The sequence below is a fragment of the Misgurnus anguillicaudatus genome, chromosome 21 (assembly GCF_027580225.2).
Source record: "Misgurnus anguillicaudatus chromosome 21, ASM2758022v2, whole genome shotgun sequence".
In the NCBI taxonomy this organism is placed as follows: Eukaryota; Metazoa; Chordata; class Actinopteri; order Cypriniformes; family Cobitidae; genus Misgurnus; species Misgurnus anguillicaudatus.
The window spans coordinates 17,331,498-17,350,913 of record NC_073357.2 but is presented as its reverse complement, the minus strand read 5'-3'; the positions used below and the strand labels follow the sequence as shown (position 1 = coordinate 17,350,913).

The window sequence follows — 19,416 nt, the reverse complement described above, 5'->3', positions numbered from 1 at the left end:
TTTATATTGTATATTGATGTTGAGTGTTTCTGCATTAAGTTCTAGATGAGAGCTGAGTTGCTGTGACAACCGTGACGCATCATCAGTCAACAAAGAGCAGCACCAAACTCTCAACTCTCTCAACTCTTCTCTTTTTGTAAAAGGTTAGTAAAAATTATTACATTTCAAAGAAAAAAATGTTGTAATTTACACGCTTTCATGTCAAAGTAAAGTTTTTATCAAATATTTGGTAACACTTTAACATTAACATTAATAAATCCATTAATTAACATGAACAAACAATCAACAATATAGTTTTTCAGTATCTATTAATTCTTGTTAATGTTAGTTTATGTCAATACAATTATTCATGTTAGTTCATGGTGCATTAATTACAGTTTTTCTCAGTTGCTTAATATATATATATATATATATAATTTGGCAACACTTTGCTGAAATATATTTTGGAATATATTTACAAAAATATATTTGTCACCATTTTGTATATTTTAAAATGTAATTTAAAAATAAATGTATTTTAAAGCATTTATATTTATATTGCATGGGAGAAAAGTTTTAAAATGTTAAAATTAATTATAATTTACCTGCAAAAATATACTTATAATTGTATATTTTAAACATACTTATATATTTTATAAAACATTTCTATTTTGCCGAGAATATGTAAATATATGAAGGTTTAAACTAAATATTAAAAAAAATTAAATTAAGCTTTGCTTTTTACAAAATGTATTTAGCATGTATTTAAAACATATTTTTGGTCCAGAGAAATACATTTTTTGGCAATATGGGAAGCCGTGACTGTTGATTGTATTAATTTCCAGCGTTGCACTCTTGGAGTGCATCATCCAGATACTTAAAGTACACTTTATTTTTGGGTATTTTTAGTGTGATCACTACTTACACTATTATACTAGAAAAGTTAAAGTTTCAGGAAAAATGTAAAAAAAAAAAGAGACTTCATCCTATTGACAATGAAACCAGTGATATAGTGAATTATGTTGTATTTTTATATTGTATATTGATGTTGAGTGTTTCTGCATTAAGTTCTAGATGAGAGTTGAGTTGCCGTGACAACCGTGACGCATCATCAGTCAACAAAGAGCAGCACCAAACTCTCAACTCTCTCAACTCTTCTCTTTTTTTGTAAAAGGTTGGTAAAAAATTATTACATTTCAAAGAATAAACATTGTAATTCACACGCTTTGATGTCAAAGTAAAGTTTTTATCGAATATTTGGTAACACTTTAACATTAAAATTAGTAAATCCATTAACTAACATGAACAAACAATCAACAATTTAGTTTTTCAGCATGTATTCTTGTTAATGTTAGTTAATGTCAATACAGTTATTCATGTTAGTTCATGGTGCATGAAATACAGTTTTTCTATAACAGTTTTTCTTACAGTATATATTGTATATTTTGAAGATGAATTTCAAAATAAATTTATTTTTAAAGCATTTATATTTATATTGCATGTGAGACAAGTTTTGAATATCTTAAAATAAATTATGTTTTCAACTGCAAAATACTTATACTTATAGATGGGTTGCTCGGCGACGTTATAACTGTTTGCGCGCGCAACCGAGAGGCAGAAAGAAGAGCCGTGCCTTGTGTTGTACGCTAGTAGCGGTGTCTGTAAGTCAAAATGCCAAGGAGTTGTTGCGTGGATAATAGTACCAACAAAGCCAGTGCTGGGCAAGGCTTTGAACCGGTTCACGGAACGAAAACGAAAACCAGAAACTTTTGATGTTTTGCAAGGAACAAAAACGAAACCAGAAACTTGCAAAAAATATATGTTCTGGAACAGAAAAGTTTATTGAAAATAATGGTAAACGGTTAATAACGTTATTTTTTCCGTTATTTGACAAGATTTCTGTGTAATGACTTGTAGAAGTTCACTTCCGGTCATTGCTGACTCATACAGTACTGACTCATACTCATACAAGTACTGTGTTCTCTCTCTTTGTGTTCAGCGCCTCAGCAGCCCCTCCTCTGTTGCATGCAGCGCGCCTCTCTCACATAACAGTGAAAGGTATTTTAACTCCGCTCCTCCTAGTACTTTATTTTTCGCGTAAACGTCAACAGTCACGGATGTTACTGACAGAGAAGACGGCTGATCGAGTTCATCATGAGTGACTTAAAGTTATGATCTACGATTTCAAAGATTGTTCATTATTAATAAACTCGTTTAGATGCTGGTTATGGTTCTACAGTAAAATCCTAACAATATGAAGAGAAAAAATCATTAAAAAAATCCATTTAGTCTATTGGGTGTACGGCGGCAGATAAGTTGACCAATGTAAACAGTCCGGCCGGACAGCTTACATTGGTTAACTGCTCTCATCAAAGCCCCGTACACTTGAAAATCCACCTCGCGCTCGCGTCTCCACCCCATCGCACACCACCCCGCTCCTCTCCTGCCTGCGACATGAAATTTGTGTCAGTGTATGTTAGCTAGCGAAGCAGCAACATCTCACTAATGGAAAAAAACTAACCGACAGCAGCAAGCTTCTTGTCCCTACAGTAAAGGTTGGAAGAAAAAGGAAGTCTGTAGAGGAAAGAGCAGAGGTAAAAAAAGTGTGAAAAACGCCGGACTCTAAGCAGAATCAATATAGGGTCCGCCATTGACCGTTGGAGGACGCTTCAGGGAGATTTGGGGCCGAAAACCGACGCCGACACGGCGGACTTTTTGTTGAACAGGTACGCATTTATTTATACTTTTATTGTGTAAGGTGTTACATAAATATCTTTTTATCAGTCTGACATGCTCATGCTGCCGGTCGGCATTGGAATGTTACCCGTTTAGCATCGCGTATCACGGGTCAAAGTAATTATATTTACAAAGTAATTTCTTGAAGTTCTTGTATATATTCTTAACGTAAGCGGGTTTCTGTTCGAGCTGATCGGAATTAGAACAAGATGCGCTGTGTGCTGCTATAAGAATTACTCAAAACCTTATCAATACTAACTAATAGTTATTGTGCAATCAATGTGCGCTCGGTAGCACCAGGGGAAACGAGGCTCAGGAGGGGAAACGTATGCCAAACGTTGTTGTGAAAGTAAATAACGTCAATCATTCATAATTGTAAGTGTTCATTCCTTCAAGGCTTTATGTGTTTACTGCTCGGTAAATCTCTGTTCCGATGTTTACTACCGGTGATCACAGCTTGACTGAGTGACGTTGTTCAGGTCGTTTCCCGGTGGGAGAGATCAGGTAGCACAGAGGGGCGGGATGAGTTTTTTAAAACTTACTAATCGTCTCAGGCTTTCTCGGCCGATTTTCAACATCGTAGACTACAGCTTTAACAAAAGGTTAGCATTACCACACATACCCGTTCTGGTGTGAGTCTGTGTCCAAGCTCTCTTCCTACCTATGATGCATATGCACGTGTTCTGTAGTAACAGCAACCGTGTATTCTCTCATATTTCTGAATTTGCATATATTAAAACTACCACTCGTATTTAATATAAAAAAGCGTTCAAAACGCAACAACACCAGTGAGAAGAGCAACATCAGTACAGCCTCAATGTAAATGTATGATGATTTTGTCAGATGAGGGCGCGTTTTTAGCAGCAGTTAAAGAAAGAGCTGATTTGATTAAACAATTAGTTACTGGGTCGTGGGTCGTTGCTAGGATGTGTTAAGTCACTATTTTATAGACAGCAGAACAAATAATATGTAAAAATAGCATCCAGTTGTGTTAAATGCAACATAATGGGACAGATCAAAGAGTAAAACACGACGCAATGATGCCACATATATGCTAATCGGCGTATGACGTCATCACCACCACAGTCTCTAAAAATCCTGTGGGAAACACTAAAGTAGCATACTCAAGCCCAAGTCCCTAATGCTCAATCATAAGAGGTAAATATTGTAGGCTCCCAAGTATCTCAAGATGTTTGTTTTAATACTAATTAGTGGTGTAACGGATCAATTCCGTACATATCACAACCCACGGTTCGGCTCGCATGCGATTTGCGGATTAATATACAAATTTAAATGGGGTGAAAGTCGATGATTTGCCTATGTCCTTCAAAGATCAGATCTCTTGATGTATCAACTTGAGAGAGAGTTGCACTACTGTGTCTCATACTGTAGTCCATTAAACTACATGTGGCGAATAAAGCACTGAAAAACAACGTACTTTTCACTTTATGTGGAGCGACTGTTTATGCTGCATCTTCTTCCAAAAAGCGACATTTGGCATTTGTCCTCCGTCTGTGTGTGTGTGCGTGTTTAAGTGCACTCAACAAATGTAGGCATGTCAGAATTACAGTTATGCCGCTTACATAATGTAGCCTTTTTTAATGTTTGATGACAAGAAAGAGACTTAAGGAAAATTATGTAGACTAATAATTTAAATTAAATGTCCTAATGATCAGCCTACTTATTTAGTCCCACAGCTGACATGGAACGTTATTAACCGGTTCGGTAACTTTATTTTTTTTTGTTCTAACACGGTTCAAAAGTCAACTTTAGGATTGAACTGATAACCGGAAACATTAAAATACTGTTTCTGTTCAGAACGAACCAATTGGAAAAAAAATTGGTTCAAAGCCCTGGTGCTGGGTGCCTGATGTTTACATACCAGTAGATGTGACTTACGTTACTATGAAGGTAAATTAGTTGCAAAACTTGACAGCTTGTAAATTTTTATGTGAGAACTTGCAAAAAAATATTTGTACTTGTATATTAATGTTTATAGTCACAGTCCCGATGTGAAGACCTTCAAAATCTGACGTTGAATGCTGAGATGTGCACTCGTGGACAGTAAAGTTTTGAAAATGTTAAAAGTAATTATATTTTAACTGCTAAAATATACTTATAATTTTATATTTTAAACATACTTGTACATTTTATAAAACATTTATATTTTGGCCAGGAATTTTTTTTTTGCTGTATAGGTTGTAAAACTGCCCCTAAAATACATTTTATGAAAATTTAAACTAAATATTTTTTCAAATAGATAGAATATTAAATAAAGCTTTGCTTTTTACAAAATGTATTTAGCATATATTTAAAACATATTTTTGGCCAGGGACATTTATTTTTTTGCCATATGGGAAGCCGCGACTGTTGATTGTATTAATTTCCACCGTTGCACTCTTGCATTGCATCATCCAGATACTTAAAGTACACTTTATTTTTGGGTATTTTTAGTGTGAAAACTTACACTATTATACTAGAAAATGGCTTAGCATAGTGCATAAGTGTGCGATTTGGGACACACCTTTCAAGTCCTATTGGATAATCAAAATAGTGTGTCATTAAGTTTCAAGAAAAATGTTTAAAACCATTTAAAAAGAGAGACTTTATCCTATTGACAATGAAACCAGTGATATAGTAAATTATGTTGTATTTTATATTGTATATTGATGTTGAGTGTTTCTGCATTAAGTTCTAGATGAGAGCTGAGTTGTCGTGGCAACCGTGACGCATCATCAGTCAACAAAGAGCAGCACCAAACTCTCAACTCTTTCAACTCTTCTCTTTTATTGTAAAAGGTTAGTAAAAATTATTAAATTTCAAAGAAAAACATTGTAATTCACACGCTTTAATGTCAAAGTAAAGTTTTTATCGAATATTTGGTAACACTTTAACATTAACATTAATAAATCCATTAACTAACATGAACAAACAATCAACAATATAGTTTTTCAGCATGTATTAATTCTTGTTAATGTTAGTTAATGTCAATACAGTTATTCATGTTAGTTCATGGTGCATTTATTACAGTTTTTCTCAGTTGCTTTGGAGCTTAAAATGTATGCGTGCATTTCTCAGAACAATCTGTACTGCACAACATTATGGATGTCCTGCAAAAGCCTGTAACTTGTTTAAAATCCTTACTGTAGGTCATCTCTTAAAAGTAAATTTTTACGTCAGTGAACATTAGAGGTCGACCGATATGGCTTTTTCTCTGGCCGATGCCGATATTTAGAAATCAGGGCAGCCGATGGCCGATATGTTTGGCCGATTTTCAATATGTACTGTACATAATCAAAATGTTCTCATCATCAGCAGATATTTTAAATGTAAAAATGTCACTATTTAAGTCAAAGTATTTAAAAAAATTATGACTGGTGGCGATGTACTGCATTTTTTTAAAAAATAGCGTACAATTTTTTTTTTATTTGACATGTGGCTAGCCCAATCACATCTTAAAAAACTTTTCGGGCATTTTTTATGGAGCATGCAGCGTCGGTGTGCGTCTGTCAAAATAAGAGACGAGAGAGAAGCGAGTGGACCTCGGTAAGCAGAACTGCTTTAGATATCCCATTGATAAAAGTTTTCAACTGTTTTCAAAATCATGGTGATAACAGTGCAATAAAATACAGTGTGGGCAGAATTATTAGGTTGGTACGTCGAACTTTTGTTCACAGTTTTTATCAAACTTTTACTAATTCCAAACCAAATTCATTTTAATTACCATTCATTTTGTAAATAAGCATTTATAAGTAATATATTATTGTTAAGGATGGTTTGAGAAAAAACACCTTATTTTCAGGTGTGCAGAATTATTAGGCACATTTTCTTTTACAGGTAAAATGGGCCAAGAAAGGTTTAACACACATTGGAAAATTCATTATTTTATGTCCATAGAAAAGGCATCATGCTATGGAAATTGCAAAATTGAGGTGTGATAATTAGACTAGAAATCCTGATTGGGGAAGCAGGGTCACAAAAATAGGATGAAAGGAAAAGATATATAGAAAAATGAATGGTAGTTATTAAAATTGCTGTGGTTTGGAATTGGTAAAAGGTGTTTAGAAAAAAATCTGATCAAAATTTTCTGCAGACACTCTAATAGCATGAATCGTGGCTGCGACTACATTGTAACATTTATCAGGTCTCAGTGTTACCATAAGGTGGTCAGAATGGTTAGTTTACACATTGTGCACTCACTGGCTAAGACAATAAGCAGATTTTTAAAACCGGCAAAGACTTTAACAGTGCTTGCATTTATTGTAATGTCATGTGTCAGCTCTTATACTTTTCTACTTAATCATTATGGGGTTGAATTTGAGATCCTATGTAGTGGGGCCGGTCTGGGCCAAAATGCCAGGGCCGATTTTTCGTCCCAGTCCAGCCCTGGCTATAAGTGACTGATTGTGCTGACAGTGACGTCTTGTGAGTTTAGTGTTGGGACAGATCTGTTGTTTCAACCGTTCATTCAAACGAATCCGTTCAAAGGAGTCGGTTCGCGAATCGGATGCGTGGTGGTGTAATCCAGGCTGAGCAGCACAAAAATGTAAACAAACTGTTACTGTAACAACACGAAAAACATTTCCTCGGTGGATATGATTTGGTCTTCCGACCTTTCGCCATCAAGTCAGTTTTGTTTTGAGTAATAAAAGCAGGGAGAAAGCGCGCGGCTCTACTCTCTCTATCACGCAAACAAAGATCATCATCACTCATTAATCACATGAAATGAGCACGGAATGAGCACGTTAATCCTATACTAACCAACCGCAGAAGTGCAGAAACAGACGTCATGACAGTCTGAGACTGACAGACCCAGCCTGACAGTCTGAGGCCGGAAGTGGGCCTTATAAGGCATTCCGCTACTTCTGTGTCGTTGTAAATATTACGGTGATATGATTATGCAGGCATGCTAGTTTTCTGTCTTTTATGCTCCGTACGGACGCTAACTTTGTTAGAAAATCATACCCATTATATCAAACGCATGGACTGTGATCAAGACCCACGTCGATAAAAAAAATGCAGGGCTTGCACAGAGCGATTCACTCGACATCAAAGTACCGTAAGATCAGAGTGCGTGTTGTGCTTGTTTTAAGAAATGTATTAAAAAGATTTAATTCAAAAATATATATTTATGATATTTGAGATGCAACTGTATATTATTTATAAATATATCGGGCGATTTCAGAATGACTGAGGCACTTTTTGACATTTGAGATGAATTATATTTTATATATACACACACGTATGTATGTAAGTTATGTCTGTTTATGTATTTGTGTAAAATAATTTTTTCTTTTTTTAATTAAATGTATAGTTTATTATCATTTTTTTATGTGTCATAAATGAATAAAAATAAAAGTTTGAGCATTTGATTTGAATGAACAAACATTTTAATAGATTTTAACGTTTAATAATTCTCCGTCCATATCCGAGATTACAACTCCACCACTTCCGGCCTCAGACTGTCAGGATGGGGCTGTCAGTTTCAGACTGTCATGACGTATGGTTCTGCGCGTCTGCAGTTGGTCCTATCTCTCCGTTAATCTTTGCACGGACAGTGCACCGCGAGACATAAGCCCGTTGCGCTGTTGTACTGGCTGCTTAATTCGCGCGATCCCGCAATCGTTTACTAAAGCTGTTTGTGAACAAGGCACGGCTGCACACACACAGGAGTGATCTGCTTGCAGCAAGAGGCAGCGTCACAAGTTCTACAACAGCGCTTAGGTGCCCGCAGATGCGCCTGCATATTAATCGGCCTAATTTTGCAGCTTTGAGAAATTGCTTTTATGTTGTGCACAACTGACTTGATGATGTAGAGGTTGAACAAAATGTTTTGAAAATTAATTTCTAATCTGAGAAATGCTCCAAAGAGACTGAGAAAAACTGTAATAAGTAAAAAATGTGTTATATACAGTCATGTGATGAAGACAGATGCAATTTGGCATTTCCAATTCATCTAACCTACACAGCAAAATCCCCAGAGTTTAATCAACTCTGCTGGTTGTACATATTGTCCCAATCTTACAGAGAGTTAAAAAGTAACCCTGAAGCAGAGTTAAAAGCTGCAATCTGTAACTTTATCCTCTCTATCACCATCTGTGTTTGAAACCTAAATTGCATTTTACATCTAACTTTTAATAATTACGTTTAATAATTCTTGAATTTTTTTCTTATCTTAGGTTTAGATGTTGGCTGTTTCATTTAAAGTCACCATTATTGTGATCAGTGTTTGTTTTAGTAGGTCTTGACTCTTAGTTGCTAATTTTTCCAACTGCTATAACTTTGTGTGTTTAAAACATGTTTTGTTATAGCAAAGAAAAGACAATAATGCAATTCCATAGTGGTGTTTAGTACATAAAGTCTAAACATCATCAGCATCTAGAAAACTTATGTGCAAGTATAATGTTTGCACACAGAAGTATCAGAGTATAAATCACAATGATGGTGAAAATAAAATGAAAAGCTTCATGCTGCAATTCATGCTGGGTATCAACAAACTACAAATCTTATCCAAAACTCCCAGAATGCACTGTGGCAGGAATAAATAATGAACATTTTTACCATTTTCTTTGTCACCCTTGTTGAGATTCATACTCTGATTCTTGATGTTTGTGTATCTACATTGTAGTGCGGGTAATTTTGAAGTCCCTCAAAATTGTTCAGAATGACAAACTGCCATGAGAGTGCTGGATATATACTGCAGTCTCACATAATTAATGGAAAAGGATACTTCTGATAAGTGCAGAGGTGTCAAGTAACGAAGTACAAATACTTCGTTACCTTACTTAAGTAGATATTTTGGGTATCTATACTTTACTTGAGTAATTATTTTTCAGACGACTTTTTACTTCTACTCCTTACATTTTCACGCAATTATCTGTACTTTCTACTCCTTACATTTTAAAAATCGCCTCGTTACTTCTTTTAATGTCGGCTTGTTTTCTTTTTTTTACATTCCGGCGTAAAAAACCTATCTTGATAAATTGCATCATCCGGATGCGATTGTGGTTGGATGAGAAGTATAAACATACACCATTCCGACACCCTACACAATCCCCGCCCCCCAGCTGACTGCAGATGATCAAAAGTTTGTTCAATAGCGCTGCAAAGATAAACATAAAAGAACCGCGAGAGCGATTATAAAGCATGCGAAGCAGTTGGAGCAGTTTGCTCTCGCGATGCTTTGATATCATCCGCCATCCGTTTGTACAGTAACAGAACGCGGCATTCTCCCTTCAAATGGAAAAGTAAGAAATAACACTCGCGCATCACTGTCAGGTCAGTTCACATTCACAAGCCTGTGTAAATGTATAGCCGGCTGCTGACACCAACTCATCTGTGTGATTTAAATAGTATAACAATGTACCAATTTAAATCATGTAACTTTAGTTGTTCAACTTAAATGACATTGTGCTGCGTTGCGTTTTGAAGCATGGCAAAGATATCTATGCTAAAGACATCGGTTGTTTTGTAATAACTGCCCTAAATTTTATTTGCATTAACAAAACCTACTTAGATAAATGCTTGAGTGTTAAATCAATCAAACACATAACCATACATACCAATTTTTGCTTTTGTTAATAGACATCAGCTGTTTCCTTAAACCTGACTTTTAATTTACTTACAAGAAAGACAGTCTTCAAAATTACTTGGATTTACACTGACATGTAAGATCAGCTTTGTCACATTAGATTAAGCTGAAGTCCATTAGCTACACTGGTACAGATTCAGAAATATAGGCTTTAATATATAATTGCATATGTGTGTAATTGTAGATTGTGTTGCTGTCAAAATACAATTATAAATAATAACAATAGCATATTTCTATCCTCACACATACTACAGTTTGTTGTTTTTTAACTAAAGAGGGCACCACTGTAAAAGTTTGGCCAGCAGCGGCCCTGCTCTGAATTTTGACTTTTTGAACTATTATAATATCGAATATTTATATATAATGCTCAGTAGTACACATATAAGGTTCTTAAATGCAGTGGTTATCAAACCATTTTTTTTGCGGCCTCCCTTGTGCACAGTGGATTCCTTCACAGCCCCCCCAAAAAATGTATGCCTTATTGTTCTGAGGTTTAATTACACAGAATTTATAATAAAGTAATGTATTTCATGAAATATTATAAAACTGGGGCCCCCTGGCACCATCTCGCGGTCCCCAGTTTGAGAACCACTGCTTTAATGTATTTGTTTGCATTAGAGTTGTTCCGATTCCGATACCAGTATCGGAAATGCGGCCGATACCACAAAAAAATCTGGCATCAGAATCGGCGAGTACTTGAACCCATGTACCGATCCGATACCATTTTCTTACTAAACCTAGTTATGCCCGTTATAGCTAACGCTGCAAAGCGAAACTCATTTCTTCTTCGCTGCTCTGAATGCAAACACCAGGAAGTTACCTCATGCGTGACTTAGAGCGGCGAAGAAATGAAAGCATGCAGCCGTATGTCCGCTGTTTTTTAGTATTTCAGACTAATAAAACAAAACATCGACATGTCTCAACGGAATCCGCGCGCGCAGATTTTGGCGGAGTACTCAACGGAGTTAATGCTCGTGATTGACAAGCACACATACCCCGCGCTTGAGCGCGTTTGTGAGTGACCAGTACTGTCATTGACAACAAGTACACATACATAGCCTCGCGCGTTTGTGAGCAGCATTGATAAGTACATAAACCCTGCGTGTGCTGTTTGCTGTGATTGTTTTTAATGATAAGAGCATGAACCGTTTGATATTTGAGATGAAATAAAACTTACCAATGAGTTTTACCGCAGATCTTACTTGTCTCTGTCGTCTATGTGACGCGACAGTCAGCACAGCACATCCATAATTTCAAATCCGTTTACAAGACGAATGCTCTTGTTATGTTTAATATAAAGTTTACATTGCGTTGTAAAAATGATGAAATTGTCTTCATACGTGCTTAATTCATAATAAGAACGTAGTAACACAAGCTTTTTTATTCTGCTATAATATATATTAACAATAATATATGTCATTTTATATAGGCTACAAACTATAATTCTATCTTGACAAGCACATTATCTGGTTCATGTTGGTCCAGTTTAATTCAGAGGACTCATTGGTTTGGTGTATTCATTTTAATTGTAAGCCTTTAAAAAGTAATTATTTTAGATGCAATTTTGTAATATTTAATAGCTTAAATTCTCTAATTTCTTCAGAAAACATTTAAAATCATCCCACAGAATTCCACAGATTTTTCAAATTATTCTAAAACTAAAATACCCTTTCAGTGTACAGTGTTAGATTTGTGGCTCGTTTTCTCTTAGGAAAAATAAATATTTCTGTCAAATGTCTTTCAGATCATAAAAATACCCTAGTTCACTGTATGTATTTGTTCATGTTTTATACAGGAATAAGTCTGAAGCACACCATAAAACCGTTATATCCATTCATACAGGACTAGTAGTATGTATAGCTGTATATTTTACAGATATACACCCAGGTATCGGATCGGTACTCGGTATCGGCCGATACCCTGAGCCCAGGTATCGGAATCGGTATCGGGAAGAGAAAAATGGTATCGGAACATCTCTAGTTTGCATTGTATTAAAATGCGTTCATTTTTAATGGGCATATGCCGTATGTGGTTGAAACAGATAGCTTAGTGCAGGGGTAGGCTACATGGAGTGCCGATGTCCTGCAGTGTTTAGCTCCAGGTCTAATCAAGCAGACCTGAACAAACTAATAAAGGTCTATAAAGTCACCTGAAACTACAGGTAGCCAAGGTTTTATAAGGGTTGGAGCTAAAATCTGCAGGACATGACTGACGTTGCCTACCCCTGGCCCTATTGCATCCCAAATTTTTTAACATTAACATTTTTAATATAACACTATAGTTATTATGGCCTTTAGAAACATGTTTTAGAGGAGATAGGGTAGTGCACAAAAGGCCCCTGTGGCGCGGCCTAGGCTTTTTTCTGTAATGACATTTTTTCCTTACATTACTTTTACTTTTATACTTTAAGTAGTTTTGAAACCGGTACTTTTTCACTTTTACTTGAGTAAAAAGCTTGAGTTGATACTTCAACTTCTACAAAAGTCTTTTTAAACCCTAGTATCTATACTTCTACTTGAGTAATGAATATGAATACTTTTGACACCACTGGATAAGTGTGTAAACACTACACCTGCACATAAGTTTTCTAGATGCTGACAATGTTAAGAATTTATGTACTAAAAATTACTATGGAGTTGCAGTATTGTTTTTTCTTTGCTATAACATAACATGTTTTAAACACACAAAATTATAGCAGTTGGAAAAAACTAACAACTAAGAGTCTAGTCTTACTAAAACAACCACTGAGTACAATAATGGTGAGTTTAAATGAAACAGCAAACATCTAAACCTAAGTTAAGAAAATAACTCTACAAGTACTGTAAGATGTAAATGCAATTTTAGGTTTCAAACAGAGATGGTGATAGAGGGGATAAAATGACTGATTGCAGCTTTTAACTCAATTTCAGAGTTACTTTTAACTCTCTGTAAGATTGGGACAATATGTACAACCAGCAGATTTGATTTAACTCTGGGGATTTTGCTGTGTACATGTTTTTACCTGTAGGAAGAGACCGGTATACCTGGAGTAAACCCACGCTGAACATTCAAACCACACACAGAAAGGCCACCTGACTTAGCCGGAGCTCGAATCGGGGACCTTTTTGCTGCCCTGTTTGACTCTCATTATAAAGGTAAGTGTGCAGTTTTATAGTTTTATCAGTATTTTATACATGTTAAAAAACATCACTGCAAACACACAAAGAAGACTTAGTAAGACTGAGGTTTATTGGTTAGTTAAGTGGTCACATTTGACAGTTTAGGCTAAAAAAGTTTAATGAAGTTCAACACTCAGCTCTTAAAGGAGAGAGTTACGACAGCAGGAGTTCAAAATGCTTGAGCGCCTCGTGATTCATGTTGACTTCAGATACTTCCAGAAAGTTGATAGCAGGACATTCAAAAACACTGAATTAGAGGCAACAAACTTTAATTTTTGGATAAAAACAATGCATGGATGTACATTATTTATATAACACACCGATATGTGTATGTACACAGCAAAACCCCCATTCATTGTTAAATGAACACTCTACAGACAAGGCTAAGCTAAAGCCAGGACTAGGCCTTAGTTAAAATAAATTGTTAAAACATCTTTTATAAACATGTCTTAGAAAAAGATGCTACTGGTGTTTATCTTGAGACAAATTATTGGCACTGGCATATTTTAAGATCTGTATGTGCACGTTATTTTCAGTTGAGATAAGTCAAACAAATGTCTTAATTTAGGACTGTCCTTAAAAGTAGGGATGTCCCGATCAGGTTTTTTTTGCCCTCGAGTCCGAGTACAAGTCATTTGATTTTGAGTATCTGCTGATACCGAGTCCCGATCCGATACTTCTATAATACATAAAAAAAGAATAAATAAGAGCGAAAAAAACAGATCCAGGTTGCTCCTTATGTCATGCCGCACACGTTGCTGTTTCTGTTTGGAGTCAAAAGGGTCTAACTCTGTGCCAGCACATAACTACAGATGTGTTAAAAAAATAATGAGAATATAGTATATGTTCAGGGGTTAAATTGGGGTTTGTTTTGTGGGGATGCTCTGTTAGGAGGGAGGAAAGCCACTGGTGTGTTTCAATGACATTTTGGACCTCTGATAGAATTTGATAACTTTCAGCTTTAAAGCTGTGCCACAGGTTGACCCAAACTTTAAAACCTGAACTTTAAATTATGCAAATCTATGAGTCTGACACCCTATATGCATTTGTTGCACATGTCATTATGCACAATTGATCAAACTTTGAAGGAAGTTATAAGAATCAACCTCCTTGACTAATTCTAGGCATAAGATAGACTTCCCAAAAAGACTCAATTAACAAGAAAAACAACATAGGCCTACTGTTTCAGCAATGTTTCTTATAAATTAGCCATAGAGATTCCCTAATCTGGTCAGCTGTTAGTTAAACAATCAGTATAGTTAGGTCGTAATTGATTTGTATAATCAAAATACATTATTTTATTAAACTATACAGTAAGTTGTATCCAGTTATCTAGTTAACATATTTTAATAAGATGATTGACACGGCTATACATACTTTAATACTTTGTTTCTAGACAGCCCACCGGCAACTATAGTTGCCACAGTGCATAGTTGTAATTTTCCTTTTTTTAAGAATTTTTTAGATGTTATACATGTTTTATTTCTCAATGACATGCAAGCTAACAACCAAATAAAGGATTTAAAAAAGAAAGAAAAGGTATTTATCTCCTTCCTGTCACATGAGGCTGTCAACTTCTTACCTCTTCTTCCAAGAAACATGGCGAAGACAAACCCTCACAAAGAAAGGTAATTTTCATTTTACTAACAAATATAATTGGTTGATATTTATGTATCTACATAATCATGAAGGTCTCTAGAGTCATCCAAACAAACAAATCTTACAAGAGATCTATAGTTTTTTTATATACTTAGTCAAATGTCCAAGCGGCAACTATAGTTGCCGGTGGACAAATGCCTTGTAAGTACATATATCATGGGGAAATGGTGTATACTGTGTCAATAGGTTAATATTCAAGGTTATTGGTCTTTTTTAGTGCTTTTTTCTTTCATAATATCATACCTAAAACACTTTAACTAACATCTCTACTGTCCATTAGACCTTAATTTGATAGGGAATAAAATCCATTCATACAGGTCATTTAAAGAGGGAGACAGAGATCTCCTCTTCTTTCAAAGACTGGTTGCCCATTTTATTGATTTATTTTCATATTATTTTCATTAAAGGACAACTCCGGTGAAAAATTAACCTAGGGGTAATTAACACATGGTTACTGAGTAGATCGTTCTCTGGGATGCGTTTTCATGATAATCGAATGTAAAGAGTTTTTTATCAATAAAAACAGATTAGCGTATAGCGCTAGTATATGGGGCAAAGAGTAAGTACAAGTAAATCGCTAGTTAATACCACTAACAAGGCTCAAAATAGCCTCACACTACCACAGTAGCATAATGAGGGTCCTTACATGCAAACCGAAGCATTGAGAACTTTGTAAGTGTACAAACAGTTTAATAAGAAGCTACTTTATAAAGACAGCACATTACGCGTATTCAGACAGCACACATCTTGAAAAACAGACTCGACAAGTCGAGCCACGAACAATGTGCTAAGTGATATGAACTAAGTGATATGAACTGATCTGGAGCTGACATATGGTCCGTTGTTTCTGGAAGAAAGCACTGAATGCAACAGAGAAAATAAATAAATAAAAATAATAATAAAAAACCTGAACAAGTCACAGTTTATATTACTTAGCACGCGTTCGTAAATCTAAACTTAAGACATTCTTCTTTAACAAAGCATTCACATAAAATGTCCAGTAATTGTACTTGTCCCCCAATAGTTATTTTGTCTAGAACAAAGCACTCACATACCTCATCTGGGTAATATACTATTGCTGCAATAGGTAGCCTGTCTGGAACCGAGCGTTTTTAAACCACAATACTGCATGACACTTGCGTTACATGCAACCGGCCCCTACGCTAATAGAATTCTGTTTCTCTCTCCCTGTCTCGTCCTCGACCCTGAGGACAATGGGACAAACAGACCCATTTCCTGTTGCTGGGAAGGTCATCACACCACTGATCTACTGGCTGTCCTTCAACGTGATGCCCAGCCGATGCGCGACCACCGGCTGAACCAGTTTAATCCGCTTACCCGCCTCCTATCCCTACCCTGTTTATATATATAAATATATATATATATATATATATATATATATATATATATATATATATATATATATATATATATATATATATATATATATATATATATATATATTAATTTCTCCCAAGGGTTTTTGTCCTGCTAGGAGTTTTTCCCACAGGGTTTTCTCCTAGGGGGGGTTTCGTCCCTGGGAGAGTCAGCCAACTTTGGCTTAACTTAGCACTTTACTGTATACGTTACATTATTAATACGCTCGCTTGTATGGTTTATCCTTAGATGCTATATTCTACTTCTTATATTATCTATTGATTTTCTGTGTTCTTCACTACATCTACTCATGTAAAGCTGCTTTGCAACAATTAACAATTGTGAAAAGCGTTATATAAATAAAATTGAATGGAATTGAACAAGAGATTATAAGCTAGATTAATTTTTTTTTTGGGGGGGGGTTCGCAACGAATGTTCTTTGACTGTTATACATAATAAATGAGTTTATGAAAAAAGGTTTTTCTGTTTAAAGACGTTATTTTGAGTAATAAGCCAAATGTATTAAAATTTGACATTAAAGGGGTGCATATAACCTTTTTGCCCACCGGCTACTATAGTTTCCGCACATTCAAATACGATTTTCAAAAAATAAAAATAAAAATGGGGAAAATAAATGCAGAACATGTTTACAGAGGAAACTATTAACACAGTTATATGCATGAAACCATTCAGAAAAATTTGGGCACAAATGGGTAGTGAGTGATCTGCGAAGCTCACGAACGGCCGATCTGACTATAATATGCGGCAGAACGGTTCGTAGCGTGGGATTATACAGATACCACAATAGTGTGAACCCAGGTACGCCCTCGAGCGCATCGGGATGCATATAGGTAGTATTATAGTGCACAGATCGGTGAGCTTTCCAAGCGCGTCGTAAATGTGTATTGACTATAAATTGCACGGGCACAGGTGAACACTTGAATACATCGTGAATGCATATAGATGAATCAGAGTGTTATAATGCACAGGCCGGCAAGATTCTCAAGCGCACCGTCATGTGTTCTGATAATAAGTTGTGCGCACACGGGTGAACCCTTCAGTGCACCGTGAATGCATATAGATAAATCAGTGCACAGAACGCACTGTGAATGTGTACAGATATGATTGATGAACGTAACCGTGGGCACCCAACGCACCGTGAACGTACACAGATGAACAACAATGTATGTATGTGTCACAGCCGTGTATACGGATGAGCTTTTCAGAGCGCATCTTTAGTGTATACCGAAATGTTATAGCGTGCATATGTGAGCTTCTCTAAGCGCACGGTGGACGCATATAATTAAAACCCATATCGTGCATACAGATGAGCTTACGCGGCGCACCTTTAATGCAACAAACCTCAGTAGTGCGCGAAGCAGGGATGTCGAAGCTGTAAACTGACAACGTGGACGGCGGGGACCAGCCGGCCGTGTCACAAATGTCAAATGAGAAACTTCTTCTAATACCATGCCCGAGGATCTAATCCATACATGGAGTAGACTTCATTGTCACGGGAGGTGATAACGTCAACGATCCATAAATAACCTGTATTGACAGGTGCGCTAGTGAGTGATCTGTGACGCTGATGAACAGCTGATCGTCTGATGTACGTCAGACGTATCTGTCATACAGGACCTTGGACAGTTCCAGAGCGCTGCGTCTCGGGCACCGTCCGCATCTGAGAAATGACAGGCTTATGAATAAAGTGAATGGTCGTTCATAAAAGCGTGGTTCGCTGTTATCACCGCCACATATATATACGTAGGGGGAGAAAACCGCCGTGCACGAGCCTCTGTAGTGAGGAGAAAAGTGTTCCACCCACAATTCGCGAGGGGTATATACTTTTCGCTGTCACTAGACAGAGTAGATCACACTTTGCATAAGGACGCCTCGCGAAAGGGGTCCTAGCAGCTCGTGTCAACGTGTCATAAGGCACATAATGTATGTCGTGTCCCACGGATGCAATCTCCGCACGCCCATCGTAACGGGTTAATACTGCATCTTGGTAGTTTAAGCACGAGATGCGTATCACTCCGAGTGAACATAGCTTATAAAGCGATGCAATGAGTTTATAAAAGGAGATGACTCGCCAGCTTGTACAGGGGGCGAGATCTCAGTCTGGTTCAATAAATAATGAAACCACCGTAGTTTGCCCGACTGCATTATCACAATAACACGGTCGAGAGTGCTGCAGTGCTAAAATCATCCCCTTAATGGACCGTATGTACAGTACAAGGTGATTGATATGAGACAAACGGGCGTTCCACGCGCCGAAGGCTGATTGCCGTCGTAAAGCGTGTTCAACCCACAGCAGATGCTGGCGATCTCGTAATGGTAGCACTTCATGCAGCCGTGTGTAACTTAAGCATAAGCTTCCCGGCCGTCAGCTCGGGGCGGGACCTTTGCTTAGTCAAACTTAAGTGGACTTATAAACAGAATGTCACGATATTCAGCTTTCTGAGGCTCGTTAGAGGGGTGTGTGAGCCCGTCTAAAACGAGATGCCGCGAGTCTGACTGTGCGCGCGCTTTGAGCTTTGAAACTTATTGTGGCGGGTAGCAAGCTCACTTGAGGTTGATATTACCCTTAATATCTCCGAGTATTGGAGCGGAGCGGAGGTGTGAGCGTCTTCAGATCCGCTGATATAAATCAGCTATATGGCCGAAAAAGGTCATAAACCGCTTGGCTGCAAGCCTTTGAGTGGCCGTCCGGAGAGGGCGCGATTCAAACGCTTGGAGCCATGCAAAAGTCTGAGGCTGCCGTCTCTCTAGGAAGAGAGAATGACAGCCGTAAGACCGTGCTCGTTTGCGCCGTCAGCATCGTAGCGGAAAAACTGAGGTGGGCTGCGAGCGAATTTGGCAGAAAGGTGTTAGAGACACCGTACAGCCGTGGGGTGTCAATACACAGTATATGGC

General features: G+C 36.9%; 1 long non-coding RNA gene across 1 annotated transcript in view; it reads left to right on the top strand.

The window, feature by feature from the left end:
- The window catches only part of LOC141353270 (uncharacterized), a 508,637-nt gene that overhangs the window by 480,263 nt on the left and 8,958 nt on the right, over positions 1-19,416 (top strand). The window contains exon 2 of the long non-coding RNA XR_012360288.1: positions 13,314-13,440. This is a non-coding gene — a long non-coding RNA (uncharacterized lncRNA). The remainder of the gene's footprint in view (positions 1-13,313; positions 13,441-19,416) is intronic.